The sequence below is a fragment of the Heterocephalus glaber genome, unplaced genomic scaffold (assembly GCF_053883595.1).
Source record: "Heterocephalus glaber isolate CG9 unplaced genomic scaffold, H.glaber_assembly_v1.0 deba00001687, whole genome shotgun sequence".
Classification (NCBI taxonomy): Eukaryota; Metazoa; Chordata; class Mammalia; order Rodentia; family Bathyergidae; genus Heterocephalus; species Heterocephalus glaber.
In genome coordinates, this window is record NW_028258412.1 from 9,573,963 (window position 1) to 9,589,748 (window position 15,786).

At 38.9% G+C, this 15,786-nt stretch overlaps 1 protein-coding gene across 3 annotated transcripts in view; it reads left to right on the plus strand.

Moving 5' to 3' along the window:
* The first annotated feature begins 12,046 nt into the window (after positions 1-12,046).
* Specc1l (sperm antigen with calponin homology and coiled-coil domains 1 like) overlaps positions 12,047-15,786 on the plus strand; it is a 150,100-nt gene continuing 146,360 nt past the window's right edge. For 2 of the 3 annotated variants that reach the window (XM_004843538.3, XM_004843540.3), the window contains exon 1: positions 12,047-12,228. The gene's annotated coding sequence lies outside the window, so the exon portion shown is untranslated. The remainder of the gene's footprint in view (positions 12,229-15,786) is intronic. The other variant, XM_004843539.3, reaches the window with a different exon arrangement.

The following is a 15,786-nucleotide window of genomic DNA, read 5'->3' on the forward strand; positions in this document are numbered from 1 at the left end:
ACCACTGAGCTAATTTCCCGGCCCAATAGATGCAGTATTAATCCCCACTTACCAAGTATTTCCCAGGTGCTGGGCACTGTGTGAAGACATTTTCATGTATTACCCCATTTTATCCCCACAACACCCATTTTGTAGATGAAAAAAAATTGGATGCAAACACAAGACAGCTAGTGACAGAACCAGGGTTCAAACCCAGGCTGTCTGTCTATGAGGGCCATGGCCTTAGTCCTGTGCTAATGTGGACTGATTATCTCCAGAGTATTGAGGCATTATGGCTATGCTGCTTTTAAAAAGTAAGCTACAGTCGGTCCTGGTATACACCTGTAATCCTAGCACTTGGGAGGCTGAGGCAGAAGGATTGCTACAAGTTTAAGGCCAGCCTGGGCTATAGAGTGAGTGCAAATACAGCCTGAACTATATAGCAAGACTCTCAAAAAAAAAAAAAAAGAAAAAAAGAAAACTACATATTACTGTGTGTTACTATCGGTATATTTTTGTAAAGCAAATAATGTATTTCTTTATTTGGATATTTATATTCATAAATTATCTCTAGTATACTAAGATATTGAATACATTTAGTTGCATCTTGGAAACTACAAGAGGAAAGATTGGGCTCAGATGGTGGTTTCTGGAAAAAAAGGTTATTTTGTGGTACTGGGGATTGAACCTGGGGCCCTTGCACCAAGCTACAGCCCTACACCTTTTTACTTCTTTATTTTTAAATTTTTTATTATGAAACAGGGCCTCACTAGGTTGCCCCGGCTGGGCTCAAAGTCTTGAACCTCTTGCCTCAACCTCCCAGAATGCTGGGATTACAGGTGTGCACCACCATACCTGGGTCATTGTCTGAATATTGAAACATGTAAATGTGTTAGGAATGGATTGAGACAAATTTTAAAAATTAAAACCCAAACCACAAGGGAATTAAATGAACAACTTTATGCCAATGATTTTGAAAACAGCAAAACAGATACTTTTCTGTAAAAATATAAATTAGTAAAAGAGAGCACAGGAAAAAGTAGTCTAGATTTAGAACTGTTAAAGAAATTGAATGCTACATTAAAATATGCATTCCATCCTTTCAAAAAAATCACAAAATGATTTCTGGGAAGATGGTGGAGTGGTGAACAGCAGAGAAACGGCCTCTCAGAAATTGGTGTCCAAGGCCGGGAATTTAGCTCAGTGGTTTTGCCACCTGTTGCATAAGTGCAAGGACCCGAGTTCAATCCCTGGTACCAAAATGAAAAAAAATAAATTGGTGTCCAAGGGCCGGGGATTTAGCTCAGTGGTTCCACTGCCTGCCTCACAAGCACAAGGTTCTGAGTTTGATCCCCAGTACAAAAAAAAATTGTAAAAATTGGTATCCAGATGCTGGAATATAGCAACATGAGGAAGAGAAGGAGGAGGGAAGTGGGTCCCTGGAACCCAGAAGGATCTGAAGTGAGAATTGAAGCCCATGGGGAGAGTGAAGAGACCGCAACATAGAAGAAGGAGGTGGCAAGTGGGGCTTTCTCCTTGAGCCCTGACTCACTTACGTGGGAGGGGTGGCTCAAACCTGGAGATGCATGATGACTACTGGCGACCCCAGAGGCCTCCACAGAGAAATGCACCAGTGGAACAGAGCAGTGGATACAGTGGACTGCAGAGGCTGGTGAAGTATTTGGGTTCAGCCATTCCCCAGGAGAGGTGATTTGCTGGTAGCCATCTTGGAGGGGAGCCAACTGAATTTGGAACTCAGAGCAACTGAGGGGCAGGAGGTCAAGGAGTTTAATCTGACAGGAGGCACACAGAGTTGTAGGTTGAGCAAATCAGGTTCCAGTCTCACAGCCAGAAATCAGCCTGAACTTCAGGGGAACTAAAGGTGCAGATTTTCTGGGATTATCTACTACCCCAGTGTAAATCTACAGCTGGCTTGCTGGGATTAATCAACATGGATAGGGCTCTGTCTGCCCACTCTGCCTATCAATCACAGCAGAGGCACACCCTGAGGTGGACATTTTTTTCTTCTTTCTTTCTTTTTGTTTTGGTTTGTTTTTGCTTCATTATTTGTTCTTGTTTTTATATGAGTGTGAACATTGTTTCTAGTTTTGTTGTTCTGTTCTGTTCTTGTTTTTATTTCTTCCTTCTCTCTTTCCCTCCCATCTTCTTCACTGGTTTCCAAACATTTGCATAATCTGCCTTTGTCCTCCAGCCTTGCTTCTAATCTCTTCCTCTTCTTTTTTCTTTTTGTTTGTTTGTTTTGTTTGAGACAGGGTTTCACTTTGTAGTTCAGGCTGGCTTTGAACTCACTATGTAGCCCAGGCTGGCCTTGGATTCATGGCCATCTTCCTGCCTCAGCTTCCCAAGAGCTGGGATGGGATTACAGGTGTGCACCACCACAACCTAACTACCTCTTCCTCTTTTTTTCTCTATTTTTTCCCCTAACTCCTTTCAAATTTTGGCCCCTGAGGATAAAATCATCATATTTACTTATACAATTTTCTGGTTTGGTTTAGATTTTGTTATATAATCACAAATATAGTTCATACTATTAAAGGTGGCAAATTAATAGTTACCACAGTTTGTCATTTTCTAGGCTGTGTTGGATGCTGTTCTTATTGTTGAATGTACTACTTTAGCCAAGGTGACATAATTGTTCTAATCAGTTGTTCTTGGTATGCCAACACTGAGACTGTCTAAGGCCCATAAACAATACTATAGGCCAGTTTCCCAGAACCAGGGGCTAGGCCAAATAGGTAGCAACTTCTCATCCCCAATAAACTCAAGAGGTAGGATCTTGCAACAGACTCACAACCCAAAACACTTGGAAGACATTTCTGAGAAGTAGTCATTTCCTAAGTGTTCTAAATACTAACAATAAAGCTACTTGCCATAAGCAATTTACAAGCATCAATCCAGGAATTTAAAAAAAAAGAAAAAGAAAATGAGAAGACACTTAAGCAAGGTGCAACCCCAGATTTCCAGCTCGCCAAAGGCAAACCCAAACCCAGGGGGCAATGAAGTGGAATAATTTGAAAGGCACCCAGCTGAACTCACTGAAGTGGTAACACCAGAAGTAATAAAATAGATGAATGAAGCCCTAGAAAAAAAATCAAATCAGAAATAATCTCTCAGATAACTATAGAGATGATGACCATAATGAAAGACATAGTTAGTGACTCCAGAGCAGATACAGTTAAAAAAAAAAGAAGAGCTTAGGAAAATTATGGAAATCATGAATGCCCAACATAGGAAACAAATGGAATCCATGAAATAGATTCAAACAGATATCCAGGAGAATAGCCAATGTGATGACAGAATATCAGATATAGGAAAGAGGATTGTGGTTAGCAATCCTGAAAAGAAAGATTTCTTAAAAATAGCAGGGGGCCCCCCCCAAATCAATCGAACAGCTGCTAGATGATGTGAAGAAGAATAACATGAGATTGATCTGTGTCAATGAAAAAGCACAAGCTAGCACAAAAGACATAAAAAAAAAACCTGTTCACAGAAGTAATGGCAGAAAACTACCCAAACAGGGAAAAAGAATTTGACATACAGAATAGCGAGGCATACAGAATTCCAATTAGCCATGATAAAAAAAAAATCTGTACTAATAGGGAATATCATAGTCAAGATTTCAGAAATTCAACACAAGAACAATATATTAAAAGCTGTTAGACAAAAGAAACAAATTACTTATAAAGGAAAGCCCATTAGAATCATAGCAGACTTCTCAACTCAAACCTTCAAGTCAAGGACAGCTTGGAGTGAAGAATTTCAAGCTCTAAAAGAGAACAACCTCCAACCTAGATTGATGGACCCCACAAAACTATCTTTCAAAACTGATGAAGAAACAAGACACTTCCATGACAAAGAACACTTGAAGAAATTCATGACCACCAAACCAGCACTCTAAAATGTTCTGAAGGACATTCTAGAAAGAGATAACAAGGGCTGGGAGTGGTAGCACATGGCTGTATTCCCAGCACTTGAGAGGCTGAGGCAGGAGGATCGTCATGAGTTTGAGGCCAGAACAAAGAAAACAACCTCCAACCCAGATTGAAATATCCTGCAATTATCTGTCAAAATCAATGGAGAAATAAGATACTTCTGGATAAAGAAGATGTGGTGTTTTTATAAAATGGAGTACTACTCAGCCATAAAAAATGACAAACTAGAGACATTTATAGCTAAATGGATGGATATTGAGGCCATACTCTTAAGTGAAATAAATAGGACACACATGTGTAAATACCAAATAGTTTCTCTGGTGTGAGAAACTGAACGTGTAAATAAGGATTAAAATGAATAATTGATAATTTGAAATAGGAAGAAAAGGTCCAAAGGGGTAGGGGAAGTGGGAGGGGAAGGGGAAAGGAAAGAAGGAAAAGGAAAAAGTATGAGAAAAGGAAAAAATGGAAACAAAGTCTTTGTAAATAAGGAAGGGTGGAGGGGGTGAAGGGAGGACAGGGAATGGGGAAAAAATAAGAACCAAGATGCATCATGTACACATACAAGTACCCAATGATAAATGTAAATATATTGTATACCTAAAATGTACCAATAAAAGAATTTAAGGGTAAGAAATTCCAAATAAAGAAAGGAAAGATAGCACATTACCATGGCTTTCTAAAAAAAGAAAATGTGGTTTTTTAATAAAATGGAGTACTACTCAGCCATAAAGAACAAAAAACTAGAGTCATTTATAGCTAAATGGATGCATATCAAGGCCATACTCTTAAGTGAAATAAATAGGACACACATGTGTAAATACTGAATAGTTTCACTAATGTGAGAAACTGATAGTGTAAACAAGGGTTAAAATGATTAAAATGAATAACTGATAATTTGAAATAGGAAAAAAGGTCCAAAGATGAAGAAGTGAAGGGAGGGGAAGGGGAAAGGGAAAGAAGGAAAGGAAAAACTATGAGAAAAAAAATGGAAATGAAATCTATGTAAATAGGGAAGGGTGGAGGGGGTGAAGGGTGCACAGGTAATGGGGAAAAAATATATCATGTACAGGTACAAACACTCAATGATAAATGTAAATGAATTGTATACCTAAAATGTACCAATAAAAGAGCTAAAAAAAAAAAAAAAAAAAAGAAGTCAGGCAATCCAATTTCTTTGCCTAAATTCCACATTTACATGGCTAGATGTGTTAATGTTGATTGTGGCATGAACACCAACATGACAAGGGATACTCATCTCCTGCAGATGAGACAACTTTGGTACCATTTTTTAATCCATAGGTTGGAATTTTAGTTTATAGGGTTACCTCCCATTTTTCTGGCTAATGTTCCTGCATATACACTGTTCATAATAGCTAAAGTTGGATAAAGAAACACAATCCATTCTTCTTTTTTTAATGCCTCAATTTTTCCTACCTTTTTCTGCATGTAAAGAAAAATTGATCACATAATTTATTCTAAAATTATATTTTTAGAAAATTTTGAGTTTGTGGACTTGCCACATTTGTAACCAACATAACACAACACAGTAAAAATCTTTAGAATAAGGTATTCTATTTTAAATTTTTCTTACTTCAGACCACTAAAAATTATAGCTTCAAAATTAACATCCTAAAATTTTTATATCCATAGTTACAAAACTGTACCCTTTAATAAATAATACTATACCTTTTAATTGAAGATATAATTCAAATACAATCCATAAAATTTTCACTAATGTTGTCTACTTTTTTAGTACTTTAAAATGAATGATGTTCAGGATTATAAAAATGAAAAAGATTTTTAATCTGGGAAAAAGAAGATTGAATCTGTTACTGAAAATAAAGTAATATATCACTTCTTGCTAAAAAGGAAATAAGATACTTTCATGACAAAGAACAACTGAAGAAATTTATGACCAGCAAATCAGCTTTACAAAGTGTTCTGAAGGGTATTTTAGAAAGAGACAATGAAAACCACAATTCCAAAAACACCAATAGAAGCCACCAGGCACGGGAAGCAATTAAACAAGTGAAAGAGAGGGAACCAACAGCAGGAAAATACTATGACAAAGACAAGCCAATACATATGAGTTATAATCATCAATGTAAATGATCTCAATTCATCAATCAAAAGAAACAAACTGGCATGTAATAGCTAAAGCTTGGAAGCAGCCCAAGTGCCCATCAACCGGAAACTGGATAAAGAAGATGTGGGTTTTAAAAAAATAAAATGGAATACTACTCAGCCATAAAGAATGAAAAACTAGAGTCATTTATAGCTAAATGGATGCATATCGAGGCCATACTCTTAAATGAAATAAATAGAACACACATGTGTAAATACCGAATAGTTTCTCTAGTGTGAGAAACTGATAGTGTGAATAAGGGTTAAAATGATTAAAATGAATAATTGATAATCTGAAATAGGAAAAAAGGTCCAAAGACGTAGGGGTGAAGGGAGGGAAAGGGGAAAGGAAAGAAAGGAAAGGAAAAATTATGAGAAAAAAAAATGGAAATGATGTCTATGTAAATAGGGAAGGGTGGAGGGGGTGAAGGGCGCACAGGTAATGGGGAAAAAATAAGAACCAAGATACATCATGCACAGGTACAAACACCCAATGATAAATGTAAACATATTGTATATCTAAAATGTACCAATAAAAGAACTTAAGGGAAAAAAAAAGAAAAAAACTGGCAGAATGGATCAAGAAGCAAGATCCAACAATATGCTGCATACAAGAAGCACATTTAATTAAAAAAGAAATTCATAGACTGAAAATAAAAGGATGGAAAACAATACTCCATGTGACAGGAACCTGGAAAAAAGCAGAGGTAGCTAGTCTACTTGCAGACAAAGTGGATTCCAAGCCAAGACTGATTAAGAAAGACAAAGAAGGTCACTACATCCTTGTAAAGGGAACAATCCAAGAGGAAGAGATAACAATCATAAATATATATGCACCAAATACCAGCACACCCAACTATATAAAACAAATACTAACTAATATGAAAAATCAAATAAGCACTAATAAAATTATAATGGGGAACCTCAATACCTCACTGTCACAAATAGATCAACTAGACAAAAAAATCGACAAATATCAGAACTGAACCAAACTTTTGAACAAGTGGACTTTGCAGATGTCTACAGAGTGCTCCATTCCAGAACATCAGAATATACATTCTTATCAGCTTGGGCCAGGGATTTAGCTCAGTGATACTGTGCCTCACAAGCACAAGGTCCTGAGTTTGATCCCTTGTACAAAAAATAAAAAATAAAAGAATACTGGCTTATCAGATGCACATGGGACATTCTCCAAAATAGACCGCATACTAGTTCATAGAACATGCTTAAGTAAATGCAAAGGAATCAAAATTATCCCATGCATATTATCAGGCCATATTGCAATGAAATTGGAAATTAACAGCAAAAGAAACAACAAGAACTTAATAAACACATGGAAATTAGGTAACACCCTCCTGAATAACCAATGGGTCACAGATGAAATTAAAGGAGAAATTAGACAGTTTCTACAATGAAACAATAATGCCAATACAATATACCAGAACGTATGGGACACAATGAAAGTAAACCTACAAGGGAAATTTATAGTGGTGAATTCCCATATCAGAAAAATAGAGAGGGCCAGGGATTTAGCTCAGTGGTTCCAGTACCTGCCTTGCAAGCGCAAGGTCCCGAGTTTGATCCCCGGTACCAAAAAAAAAGAACCAGTATTCTAATAAGATGGAAAACACAGGAGAAATAGAGATTCCTAGATACATATGAATTACCAAAGTTGAATCAAGAAAATATAAAAACTCTAAATAAACCAATATCAGTCAATGAAATTGAAGATGTAATTGAAAACCTACCAACAAAGAAAAGCCCAGGTCCTGTCAGAGTCACTGAAGAATTCTACAAGAAATTTAGAGAAGACCTAATGCCTCTACTTCTCAAACTCTTTAATGAAATTGAAAGGGAAGAAATACTCCCAAATTCATTCCTGGAAGCAAGCACTACCCTGATACCAAAGCCAGAGAAGGACTCAACCAAAAAAGAGAACTACAGGCCAATCTCCCTAAAGAACATAGCAGCAAAAATCCTCAATAAGATACCGGGAAATAGAATGCAGCAAATCATCAAGAAGATTACACACCATGACCAAACAGGATTCATCCCAGGGATGCAGGGATGCTTCAATATATGCAAATCAATGAATGTAGTATACTATATTAACAGAGTCAAGGAAAAAAATCATTTGATCATCTCAATAGATGCAGAAAAAGTGTTTGACAAAGTCCAACACCCATTCATGAAAAAAAGAAAACCTTACAGAAAATAGGAATAGATGGTCTTTACCACAATCTGATAAAAGCCATCTATGACAAACCAACAGTTAACATCATACTATATACTAGAGTCCTCTGCAGTAGGTTCCAGTCTCCTGTCCAGTGTACAATGCAGGGTTGAAGAAAGACTCAAAGACAGAATTAAAGAAAAAAAGTGGGGAGCCAGGACTGCCAGTGCTGAACAACCTGCAAAGGCCCTGGTCAGTCCAAGCCACTGATTTTTATTCGTAATCAGATTTGGGTAAAGGGGAACTAAATCCGAGGATGTGCAGTTGTGCACATGCTATGGATACTAATGCAGGCAAGGCTTGTAAAGGAATAGACAAAGCATTCTCAAATTAGGAACAGAATAGACAAAATATAGGGTTGTAAATAGAACCTTGTCTTTCTAGGAAAAAAGGTTTTAGTTGTGGGAATGGAATTTGGGTACAAGTTACTCAGCTACTGTGTTATCTCATATTGAGCCTCACAGCTTCATGGGGCATTTCTCTGGTCTCTGCTGAGGCGTTAGTGGGAAGGTCATGCTAAACTGCACATTACCACAGTGCTTATGAGATGCTTCTATGAGTTTCGTAAGCTTCAGTCAGACTTGCTTCTTAAAATGAGCCAATTGCGGGATTAACTCTTTACAGCCTGCACTGCTTACAGCCTGCTTAATCATAATAAAGTGGTCCCCCACAACTAAATGGACAAAAACTGAAAGCTTTCACTCTAAAATCAGGAACAAGACAAGAGTGTCCACTGTCACCACTCTTACTCAATATAGTTCTGGAACCATTAGCCAGAGCAATTAGACAAGAGAAAGAAATAAAAGAAATAAGAAGAGGAAAGGAAGAAGTTAAATTATCATTATTTGTGGATGACATGACACTCTACATAGGAGACCCCCAAAACTCCACCAAGAGACTTCTGGATTGAATAACCAAATTCAGTAGCATAGCTAGATAAAAAGTCAACACTCAAAAATCAATACCATTCCTGTACACCAATAAACTCACTGAGAGAGAAATTAGGGAAACAATACCTTTCAAAATAGAATCCAAAAAATGAAATACCTAGGAATCAATCTAACAAAGGAAGTAAAAGACCTTTACATGGAAAATTACAGTGCTCTGAAAAATGAGATTGAAGGGGATATCAGAAAATGGAAAGATACCCTTGTTTTTGGGCAGGAAGAACCAATATATTGAAAATGGCCATACTTCCAAATTGTTATACAGATTTAATGCAATCCCAATAAAAATACCAATAGCATATCTCACAGAATAAGAGAAAACAATCCTAAAATTCATTTGGAACCAGAGGAGATCTAGAATAGCGAAAGCAGTTTTGGGCAACAAAGGCAGGTCAGGAAGCATCACAATCCCTGTCTTGAAATTATACTACAAAGCTACAGTGTTAAAAACAGATTGGTACTAGGAAAAAACAAAAACAAACAAACAAAATAACCCAGCCCTGAGGATCAGTGGAACAGATTAGAAGATGCAGAAACAACTCCAAACATACTTAGTCCACTTATCTTTGACAAAGGAGCCAAATACCTTCACTAGAAAATAGCTTCTTTACTAAATAGTGCTGAAAAAACTGGCTTTCCACCCACTGAAGATTAAAACTAGACCTATATCTTTCACCATGCACTAAACTAAAATGGAAATGGATCAAAGATCTAAATATTAAAACAGAAACACTAAATCTGATGGAAGATAGAATAGGTAAAACTCTTGAAGACATTGGTGTTGGCAAAGACTTTATGAATAAAACCCTGTTCGCACAGAAACTATCACAAAGAATCAACAACCGGGATCTCATCTTTTGAAAAAGCTTTTGCACAGCAAAAGAACCCACCAACAAAGTGACGAGACAACCCACAATGTGGGAAAAATTTTTTGCCAGCTGTTCCTCGAACAAAGGACTAATATCTAGATTATATAAAGATCTAAAAAAAAAGAGCCACCCCAAACTTTAAAGACCCAATCCAAAAATGGGGATCTGAAATGAAAAAAACACTTCTCAGATGAAGAAGTAGAAACAGTAAATAAATATATGAAAAAATGTTCAACATCATTGGTCATTTGAGAGATGCAAATTAAAACAACACTGAGATTCCATCTCACTCCATAAAGAATGGCTGCTATCAAGAAATCAACAAACAAATGCTGGCAGGGCTGTGGGGAAAAACATATCCTTCTTCACTGTCGGTGGGAGTGTAGACTGTTACATCCACTATGGAAATCAGTGTGGAGATTCTTCAAAAAACTAAAACTAGAGGTTCCATTCAACCGAGCTATTCTCTTTCTTGATATCTTCCCCAAAGAATTAAAAGCATCATATCACAGCAATATATGCACACCCATGTTTATAGCGGCACAACTTTCAATAGCTAAATTTTGGAAACAGCCCAAATGCTCATCAACCAATGAATGGATAAAGAAGATGTGGGGTTTTTTTATACAATGGATTATTACTCTGCCATAAAGAAGGATAAGCTTGAGATATTTCTAGCTAAATGGATGCACCGTGACACCATACTCTTTTTTTTTTTTAGTACCGGAGATTGAACTCGGGTCCTTGCGCTCGCGCATCAGGCAGCGAAACCACTGAGCGAAACCACTGAGCTAAACCCCCGGCCGAGACCGTACTCTTAAAGTGAAATAAATTGGACACACATGTTTAAATACTTGTTTCTCTGGTGTGATAAATTGAAAGTGTAAATAAAGACTAAAATGTATAATATATATTAGGAAATGGGAAGGAAATGTTCCACTGAGGAGAACAAGGGAGGGGGAAAAGAAAGGAGAAGGAAAAAAAAAGGAAAAAATGGAAACAAAGCTTTTGTAAACAAGAAAGGGATGAGAGGTTACAGGGAGGTTAGAGACATGGGAAAAAAAGAAGCAGCAAGATATATCATGTATAGGCACAAATTCCCTTTGATGAGTGTTATCATTGTGTATATTTAAGAAGTACCAAATTTTTAAAAACCCAAAAAATCACAGAAAAAAAAAACAAAAAGAAAAATACCAAGCCTGGGCGATTTTATTGTTCAACAGCATTAAAAATTTTTTTTATTCCAATAATCTTCCAAATAAAGCAAAAAAGGGAATTCCTCCCAATTGGTTGCGAATTTAGTATAAACTTAATACCCATACATAAATGGTATAAGAAAACAAAAATATAGTCCAATCGTATACATACATGCAAAAATGCTAACTAAAATATTAGCAAGTAATTTAGCAATGTATCAAGACCCAACTTGTAGGATGTGAAGAAAACTGTTAATGTGATTCAAACTATAACAGGAAAAAACTTACATATTTGCAATGGGCCTATTTACGACATAATAGAACTTCCTTAACTTGAAAGGGCATTTAGTCTTTTTGTTTACTTTTTTGTGTGTTCCTTGATGTATTGGGAGCGCCAGGAGGGCAGGGCTTGTGCGTTTTTCTTACCGTCTGACTCGTGCATAGCACTGTCCTTGGTACACTGTAAATATGTGCTGTATTAAGGATGAACCTAGTATATGCTGAGGAAAGAAAACATTTGGGACTAGCAGACTCGGCTTGCACAGTCAACAGCTCCTAGAAGACCCTCCCAGAGTATAAATCTCGAAAGCGCCAGCGCTAGACCACACGCATGCGCATCACCTTCCCAGGAGAGTTAGGGCCAAGGGGTCGGTCGCTAGCAAGTGGCCGAGGAAACTGGCGCCTGCGCAGTGAGGGGATATGGGCGGGACTGGTACGGCGCCTGCGCAACCAGCTGCGATCAGGAGGGGTGGGGAAGGGGCGTCCTGGGGGCGGGGACCGTGAATGAGGCTGGGCGGGCCGGGCGAGAGCCGCCGCGGGGTTGGTTGTTGCCTTGAGGCCGGAGTCAACGGATCCGGGCCGCGCTACCGGCGACTTCGCTGCCCGGTCCCAGCGCTGAGCGAACGAACGAGGTGGTGCTGCGCGGTAAGAACTAGGTCGGGTCTCCTCAGGGTGAGGTGGCGGATCAGTTTATCTCCTCAGCGCCGCCCGCGCGGCCAGGGCCGGGCAGCCCCGCAGACCCCAGCGGGCCCCGCGCCTGCGCTGTTTCCCTACTGGGCCCCCCAGCCAGTCCGCGCCTGCGCTCTCTTTTTCCCGGACTGATAGGCCAACCCGCAGTTTGCCCAGTGTACCCGTGGGGCCGTGGGTTGTCTCGGCGAGTATTGGGCTCCGGGTGGTTGTGGGACCCTCGGCACCGCGCCGAAAGAGGCTGCGCGCTGCCGTAGCACTTTGCTTTCCTTGCACCCCGATCTGGGACCGCGTTCCTCCGGGCTCGTGAAAGCTCAGCGCCGGGGAGGAGGGACCGCGAGCTGCAGACCCCGGCGGTGCGGCGGTCGCTGTATCTGAGGGGCTGCGCCGCGCTTGCTTGGCAGGGCATCTCGAAGCAGGCGAAATTTTTATTGTTGATAACCTGGTTAATTGTATCAGACTAAATATGAGTAATCCAATGTATGGCTGAGGAAAGTTTGCATTTCCAGAAACTTGGTAATTGTCTGGTTTAAGTAGTTAAGTTTAAGATAGCATAGTTAATTCTTGAGCAGCCTCATCTGGAGATGACTAGTAAATCAGTTTCCAGGTAGGTTTAGCCTGTTTATAAAAACAAAAATTCTTGTGGTCGTGCAGATGTAGGGAACTTTTATTTGTGGATGTCCTTGATAATTTCTTCTAAAGTACAGGAAGGGCCAATAAAAATTTTAAACTAGCCTAGTTGATAACAGGGAAAAATCGTTTTGTTGTGAAGAGTATCTCAAACCATTGATAATGGTTTCCCAAGTTTACAACAACTTTAAGAATCTTAAAAAATACTGGAGCGCCCAACAGTTTGCTGTCACTCGGGAGGATGCAACTTGAGATGAATTCAGAGGTGTCTTCGCAGACATCAGCAGTGTTTTCTGAAAATTTGGAGTGAGAAGATGCAGTTTTGCCAATATAAATGGTACCAAAGGGACTATGGTTCAGTCGGTTCTCTTTCAACCAATCAGGGATGGAAAATTTTTGAAAAAATGCATTTGTATTGAGCATGCACAAACTTTTTATACTTGTCATTAGTGTCTAAACAATACAGTATAACAACTATTTATTTAAAAACCCCAACTATTTATATAGCATTTTAAATACTTTCTAAATTATACTATTGAATTGTCTAGAGAAGACTTAAAGTATACTGTAAAGTATACGCAGGTTATGTGCAAATACTTTGCCACTTCAGTATCCACATTTTTTGTTATCTACAGGATCCTGGAACCAATCCCCCAGGGATACTGAGGGCTAACTATATTTTTTATATCATTAAAACAAGTTATAGAAAATATACACAGGGCCGCGGATTTAGCTCAGTGGTTTCACCGCCTGCTGCGCAAGCGCAAGGACCCAAGTTCGATCCCCAGTACCAAAAAGAAAAAAAGAGAAAATGTACACATGTGTTATAAAATAGTCAAGTCAGTACAAAAAGGGATATGGTGAAAGAGGTAAAGTTTTGGTCTGGATAAAAATTTTGTTTGAATTTTCTGATCCAGTAACTTTTTCAATAAAAATACCTCATTTCCCCCTATGATTTAGTATACACAAAGTGGTCTCTTAGCATGTTTAGATAGCTGGAGAATGCTTTGTTTTTTGGGTTTTTTTTTTTTTGGAGAATGCTTTATAATGCTTGCCTGTGTGTAACCCAGGAATAGGGGTGTCCTTGACATTCATTTTAAGTAAGACAGTGATTGTTGTGCCATAGAAAAGCTTTATCACTGTGTGCTTTGGTAACAGTCCAAATATCTGAGTATCAAGTATAGTATGATAGTGAGTGGAGAGTACTTGTAGTAGCTGTGGTTAAGGTGGAGTTTGTATTAGAATTTCTATTTCAGACTCGAACGTTTTGGATGTGTACCTGCACTGTGTTGTCTTGACATGTGATTTCTCTGAAGCAAAGGTTCTTTTTATAACTGACTCAACATAGTACATTTGATCAGATGACCCAAATGGTAGTATTGCATAGGTTCGTAATTAACTGTACTATCAGGGTTGGGTTTTCTTAATGCATAAGAGTTGCCATATAACAATTGACATGTTTAAATCACATGAGCAACTTGCACATAGTGTTACACAAACTCCTCAGCTCAGTAGAGGAATGGTAACAGTGCCAGGAGGCTGAAGAGATTGTCTTCTTGGTTTTATGGCTTTGGGCAAGTCACCTTTCCTTTCTGGATTTTCATTTTCCCATTTGTAATGTTTGGGGGCGTAGAAAGGAGCCTAACATTTAAACGGTTGGGTGGGGGGTTTAGCTCAGTGGTGTGCCTGGCCACGGCCGCCTGCTTCGCAAGTGCAAAGTCCCGAGTTCAATCCCCAGTACCAAAAAAAGAAAGAAAAAAAAAGGGTCCTTGTCTACAGAATCTTCTGCCAGACTTCTACAGGTCTTCTCACCAGTTCCATGACACTGTAGTCTCCGCAAAGATAGGAGGGTAGGGATGGGTGATTTTTTTTTTTTTTTTTACTTGAACAGATATTTATTGGGTACTTAGTGTGTACAGTGCTCTCTGCTGCTCTATGCAGATAATACAGCAGTGAGCCTTTGAAGTCTCGCTGACATTTTGTCTCCTTTCCCCTTTCTGTCACCAGACTGACTCCAAGGAGTTCCAACAAAGAGCAGGTAGGGCCCTCAACTCAGTCCACCAAGGAAGTTCTTGACTCACCATAGAAAAGAATTTAGGGATGTGCACTGACAGCACACGTGTTTTGCTCTTCTGGCCTTTTTTTTTTTGTAGGACGTACTTGACACCTCACTGGTCTTGCTGTTCTGTCAGGAGTTTCTTATTATGTTATACAGTGTGTAGTTAACAGGAACCAGGGTTTTAGGCTTCTATTGAGAGGTCTCCTTGTATCCTGGGTCCTTTTTGTCTTTAGAGGGCCAGCTCCAAAATATTGGCTGTCCTCTTAGTCCAGTTATCTATTTCACTTTGTTTTCCATGCCTCAGTTGTTATCAGTTACAAGGGATGGGTGATGTTATAAAGTAGATGAGAATGAGTCTCAGCTACTGTGGAGTCAGGCCCGTCAAATGTTGAATGACCCTTGTACAGGAGAACAAGGACAATATGGGAGTTTTTCATAAAGCTAAATTTACTCAAGGCACTGTCGTTTCCTAAAAAAAAAAAAAAGTGGCCCAGTTTTTTGGTGTCAGAATTAAGCATCCAGCTGGGTATGATGGTGTTGTGTGCCAGTCATCCCAGGTACTTGAGAGGGTGAGGTGGGAGGATTGCTTGAGCCCAGAAGTTCAAGGCCATTCCCAGTATTGAAAAGAAAGGAGGGAAGGCAGGCAGGCTGGCCTAAATAATTTTGGGAGTGGATGCTGAGGGGGAGGGATGGCTTCAGTCTGTTTAAAAGTGAATGTAACCGATGATCTCTTGTCTCTGTGAAGCCTTTAAAATTCATGGTGGTTTGTTTTTAATCCCAAATAAGATTGAGTTATAGAATCATACTCTCAAAAAACTGCAGCGGAT